Genomic DNA, 6,317 nt, shown 5'->3' on the forward strand with positions numbered 1-6,317 from the left:
TTGCTTCCAGCAACTTTGCTCGCCGTGGGTAGACGCAGCTCATCGCTGCTCTCAGGTGCAGTCTCGTGGCACAAGGAAGTAACGTCCGACTTGAAACTGTGGCCATTCAATCTCCATCTCGCTGGACGAGTTGAGATTACTCTGTGTTCCACCGAACACTCTAACGGATCCGAAGGAGACTGCCGAGCAATCCGCATCTTCATCCATTTGCCTACAGAAGTGAAGAGAGAAAAGATTTCTCTTCCATCTTCAATCAAGTCGATGTTGCTGATTTCTCCGCCAGCCCGCCAAGAATCAACAGCCGTACCGCCCGCCAACAGAGCGAGGAAACAGCCTCCCGTCATCACCCAAGCCTCGAGGAACCGAGTCTGAGTTAAAGGACAGATGAACACACATTCTGCATCCTCATGCGATTCAAGTAAGAGGTTTATGTCTGGGCAGAGATAGAATATTATAATGTGTTATTCCTGTTTACCAAGGTTTTTGCTTGTACAGTTTACAGACTATCATGTCCGCTCATTATTAATACTCAGGGAATTAATTATCACAAATTTGATTTGCTGTATTGTGGTCCAACCACATTGGGCTGTTGTGCATTTCGCCATCGTGGGTGAGACCGACAAACTGAGTTTATCCATTAAAGAATCAAAGAACGCGGGACTGTTTACGAGCGTCCACCGCGGCTCTGAGTGATAAACTAACAGCTGCTTTCTCTCCCACAATCGCGAAATCGGCTTTGGGGCCGTCACGTAATTCTCTCTCTCTCTCTCGTACTAACCACACACACGCACGCACGCGACCCCTCACAAACATTCTGGCACACATTTTTGGCTAGTAAATTACTTCGTGATAAAGCTCAGCTTTGTCCCTAAGCTACCATTGACTGGTTTCTCTCCGCCCACATTCTCGGTCATATTCCCTGGCCGGAAGTCTCACGTGACATACTCTCAACGAGAGTCACGTCCGCCATTTTGTGTGCATCCCTCCTTACACACTTACACACACACACACACACACAAACACACCCTCATGTGTTATGGGATTATTTTGATTTCCATATCTAATCATATCACTTTTTAGTTTGTAGTTGGAAGTCGGAAGTTTATTAACTGCATTGTATTAATTATTAATTGATATTACTGCATAAATAAACTTTTTTATATTACAAAGATAAGTGTTTTGGTTTATTTTGCATACACCTGTGTCATGCTGACGGGATGTCAGTGCTCAGATTCAAGCCTTCATTCATTGTTTTTTTTCCTGAAAATCGATATTCTTCGGAAGTTGATTTTCCTAAGAAAACAATCTAATATTGAGACTGTTATACTATCTGGTTATTAGTCCCTGATTCCTGACTTCAAAAGATCAACAATAAAAGTCAAAATCCCAAATGCATCATGGATTTACAGTAGTTACATTGCATCTCTTCAAAACTTATGTAATACAAAAACTTCTCAACATCATACATCAACAATTGCCTAATGTTTTACTTTCTAAATGCACCACTCTGATCATGCTCTTTTCATCCATATTGTCAAAAACAACACAGAAAATTCATCAACAGCAAAGAGATACGAACAAAATCACCTCTCAGTGCTTGATTCCTGCTAAGAAAAGAGCATCAAAACTCATCATCGTGGATAGGAAGACAAACTTTTTGAAACACATTTCCAAACCAAAAGCTATAGAAATGATCCCTAAAAGTATAGTCTTGTTTTTCTCAGTGGAACACAAACAGAGCTCCATTCTCACATGCTTCTTGTCACTACTGGTTTTGCTTTGTTGATCGTTGGCTTTTTTTATTTATTTTTTATTAACATTTTTATTGATTCATAATTTATCAAAAAAAATATAACAACATCTATACAATGAATGAATCAAACACTTTAAACATTAAACCCCCACTATATCCCCTCCCCCTACCAAACTCTCAACCCACCCTGACCCCCCCACGAACACCCCTGTGGTCAACAGAATATAGACACACACACAGAAAAATAAAACATCAACATAAAATAACATACAATAATCAAGTATGATAAAAAAAAAAAAACAAAAAACTAAACTCTAATTACTCCGTCCACTGCCCCACCTCGATATTCCCTCAAAAATGCTAAATAATTGCCCCATTTCTTATTGTACGATTCCCTAACCCCCATCCTAACGCTCGACCCCTCCTCGAAGGCAGCCACCCTCCCCATCTCCGCGCACCACTCCGGGAACGAGGGTGCTCCATCCTACTTCCAACTCCTTAAAATAACCTGCCTACCAGTCATCACACTGGTCAAAACCCAGTCCTTCATGTACTTATCTACCAAATCCATGACTTCCCTATCTCCCAAAATACAGAGTCTGGGGCAGAACGAGACCTGAGTGCCCAAGACATCACACACAAAACTTTGCACTTTCAGCCAAAATTCTTGGATCTTAAGGCACCCCCAAAAAACATGGATGGTGTCTCCATCTTCAGTATGGCATCGCTAGCAGATGGGTGTGTCCTTAAGACCAAGCCTATACAATCTAGAGGGGGTCCAATAAAATCTATGTAAAATCTTAAATTGCATAAGGCGAACCCTTGCATCTCTAGATGCAGACTTTATGTTTTTTAGAATCCTTGCCCACACTTCCTCCTCCAATAACAAATTTAAATCTTCCTCCCATAATCTTCTGAGTGAATTTAAAGCTCCGTCCCCCAGACTCTGAATTAACAGGGAGTAATACACTGATGCCTCATAACCCTTACCAAAAGCAGCAATCACCACTTCCAGAGTATCTGCCGCTCTAGGGGGGTGTATGCTACTCCCAAATACAGAGCAGAGCAGGTGGCGCAGCTGTAAATACTTATAAAATTGAGATATGGGAATCCCAAAATGTTGAATCAAATTTTCAAAAGATCTCAATACTCCACCCTCATAAAGGTCACCAAGTGTATTAACCCCCCTCACAATCCAATCTGACCAACAAAAAGGGGACTTATTAATACATAGTTTAGGGTTCAGCCATATGCTTGAGGCTACGTTTAAATAAATATCCGAATTAAACACTCTGGACACTTTTGTCCATATCGAGTGCAAATGCAAAATAACGGGGTGCGACTTAACCTCTCCAGCTAGTTTACTCGAAAGGCTTTGCAGTGGCGAGATAGGGGCAAGAACTTCCTTTTCAATACAAAACCAGGGAAGAGCTCTCTCAGGTGGAAGTGACCAATGAACCAAATATCTAAGACTGAATGCATAATAATAAAATAAAATCTTGGCTAGGCCTAACCCACCTTTGTCAATCGGCCTATGTAACTTACTGAAATTTAACCTGGGGTGCTTACCATTCCAAATGAAGGACTTCGCTATGCTATCAAATTGCTTGAAATGAGAGAGGGGCCATCTACAGGGACAGATTGTAGCAGGTAGTTAAATTTTGGGATACAATTCATTTTAATAACATTAACCTTCCTAATCATCGATAAGTGTAATGAAGCCCACCTGTCCACATCATTAGAAAACCTTTTTATTAAGGGATCAAAATGAACTCTGACTAAATCAGACAAATTTGCTGGGAATAAAATTCCTAAATACTTAATTCCCTGTTTGGGCCACTGGAAGGCACCTGGCTGGAAGGCTGTTTCTGGACAGTACGCTGTCAAAGCCAAAGCTTCAGATTTAGACCAATTGGCTTTGTATCCTGAGAATTTGGAAAAGGAGTTAATAATTATGTGGAGGCAAGGCATAGATCTAGTGGGGTCGGAGACAAATAATAAAATATCATCTGCATAAAGCAGAAGCTTATGCGCCATACCTCTCGCCATCACCCCTGGAAAATCATCCTTTCTTATCGCGGCTGCTAATGGTTCCAGGGCAAGACAGAACAATAATGGGGAAAGAGGGCAACCCTACCGGGTGCCCCTATCCAGAGTAAAATAATCTGAAATTAAGCCATTTGTTTGCACCGCTGCTACAGGGTGTCCATAAAGTAACTTAATCCAACAATTAAATGTACTCCCAAACCCATACGTTTCCAAAATCTTAAAAAGATAATCCCATTCTACCATATCAAACGCCTTTTCGGCGTCAAGAGAGATGGCAGCAACCGGAGATTGATCATTCGCTACTGAACACATGATATTGATGAAACGCCTAATGTTATCAGAAGAGCTACGGCCTCGAATAAACCCCACCTGATCTATATGTATAAGTGATGTCATAACTTGACTTAATCGATTAGCCAGAATTTTGGACAACATTTTTACATCCAACTGGATCAGGGAAATTGGGCGGTAACTTTTACACACGCTTGGATCTTTGTCTTTTTTTTTAAATCAGACTGATCCGGGCTCGTGTCATGGTTGGAGGAAGCTTTCCATTCTTTAATGATTCCGTATAAACTTCTAACAAAAGTGGAGCCAGTTCTGTAGCAGGAGATTTGAAAAACTCAGAGGAAAAGCCGTCAGGCCCCGGAGCCTTGCCTGTAGGTAAGGACTTAATTACCTCGTCAAACTCCTCCAAGGTTATCTCAGAATCAAGAGAATTTTTTTGCACAGTCGTCAGTTTAGGGAGATCTAATGGTTCCAGAAAGTTCCTAATATCTTCATCAGTAGACAAAGAACTATAGAGATCAAGATAGAATTCTTTAAAAGCATTATTAATATCAATGGCCGAGGTAAATATTTCACCACCAGCAGATTTCACTGAGGGAATGATAGAAAAAGACTCTCTCTGATTTACACAGGTGCATCTCAATAAATTAGAATGTCGTGGAAAAGTTCATTTATTTCAGTAATTCAACTCAAATTGTGAAACTCGTGTATTAAATAAATTCAGTGCACACAGACTGAAGTAGTGTAAGTCTTTGGTTCTTTTAATTGTGATGATTTTGGCTCACATTTAACAAAAACCCACCAATTCACTATCTCAAAAAATTAGAATACATCATAAGACCAATAAAAAAAAACATTTTTAGTGAATTGTTGGCCTTCTGGAAAGTATGTTCATTTACTGTATATGTACTCAATACTTGGTAGGGGCTCCTTTTGCTTTAATTACTGCCTCAATTCGGCGTGGCATGGAGGTGATCAGTTTGTGGCACTGCTGAGGTGGTATGGAAGCCCAGGTTTCTTTGACAGTGGCCTTCAGCTCATCTGCATTTTTTGGTCTCTTGTTTCTCATTTTCCTCTTGACAATACCCCATAGATTCTCTATGGGGTTCAGGTCTGTTGAGTTTGCTGGCCAGTCAAGCACACCAACACCATGGTCATTTAACCAACTTTTGGTGCTTTTGGCAGTGTGGGCAGGTGCCAAATCCTGCTGGAAAATGAAATCAGCATCTTTAAAAAGCTGGTCAGCAGAAGGAAGCATGAAGTGCTCCAAAATTTCTTGGTAAACGGGTGCAGTGACTTTGGTTTTCAAAAAACACAATGGATCAACACCAGCAGATGACATTGCACCCCAAATCATCACAGACTGTGGAAACTTAACACTGGACTTCAAGCAACTTGGGCTATGAGCTTCTCCACCCTTCCTCCAGACTCTAGGACCTTGGTTTCCAAATGAAATACAAAACTTGCTCTCATCTGAAAAGAGGACTTTGGACCACTGGGCAACAGTCCAGTTCTTCTTCTCCTTAGCCCAGGTAAGACGCCTCTGACGTTGTCTGTGGTTCAGGAGTGGCTTAGCAAGAGGAATACGACAACTGTAGCCAAATTCCTTGACATGTCTGTGTGTGGTGGCTCTTGATGCCTTGACCCCAGCCTCAGTCCATTCCTTGTGAAGTTCACCCAAATTCTTGAATCGATTTTGCTGGACAATCATAAGGCTGCGGTTCTCTCGGTTGGTTGTGCATCTTTTTCTTCCACACTTTTTCCTTCCACTCAACTTTCTGTTAACATGCTTGGATACAGCACTCTGTGAACAGCCAGCTTCTTTGGCAATTAATGTTTGTGGCTTACCCTCCTTGTGAAGGGTGTCAATGATTGTCTTCTGGACAACTGTCAGATCAGCAGTCTTCCCCATGATTGTGTAGCCTAGTGAACCAAACTGTGAGACCATTTTGAAGGCTCAGGAAACCTTTGCAGGTGTTTTGAGTTGATTAGCTGATTGGCATGTCAAAATATTCTAATTTTTTGAGATAGTGAATTGGTGGGTTTTTGTTAAATGTGAGCCAAAATCATCACAATTAAAAGAACCAAAGACTTAAACTACTTCAGTCTGTGTGCATTGAATTTATTTAATACACGAGTTTCACAATTTGAGATGAATTACTGAAATAAATGAACTTTTCCATGACATTCTAATTTATTGAGATGCACCTGTATATCTAGCCAAAAG

The 6,317-nt window shown here is 40.9% G+C and overlaps 1 protein-coding gene, 1 long non-coding RNA gene and 1 other non-coding gene across 3 annotated transcripts in view; 1 reads left to right on the forward strand and 2 right to left on the reverse strand.

Moving 5' to 3' along the window:
* The window catches only part of LOC127442946 (gastrula zinc finger protein XlCGF7.1-like), an 898,889-nt gene that overhangs the window by 291,195 nt on the left and 601,377 nt on the right, over positions 1–6,317 (forward strand). The window lies entirely within an intron of this gene.
* LOC127443003 (uncharacterized) overlaps positions 1–6,317 on the reverse strand; it is a 62,723-nt gene that overhangs the window by 33,668 nt on the left and 22,738 nt on the right. The gene's annotated exons all lie outside the window — the stretch shown is intronic.
* Positions 1,502–1,713, reverse strand: LOC127443218 (small nucleolar RNA U3). Its single transcript, XR_007897613.1, has one exon. It is a non-coding gene; the product is annotated as a small nucleolar RNA U3 (small nucleolar RNA).

Source organism: Myxocyprinus asiaticus, chromosome 6 (assembly GCF_019703515.2).
Source record: "Myxocyprinus asiaticus isolate MX2 ecotype Aquarium Trade chromosome 6, UBuf_Myxa_2, whole genome shotgun sequence".
Lineage (NCBI taxonomy): Eukaryota > Metazoa > Chordata > Actinopteri > Cypriniformes > Catostomidae > Myxocyprinus > Myxocyprinus asiaticus.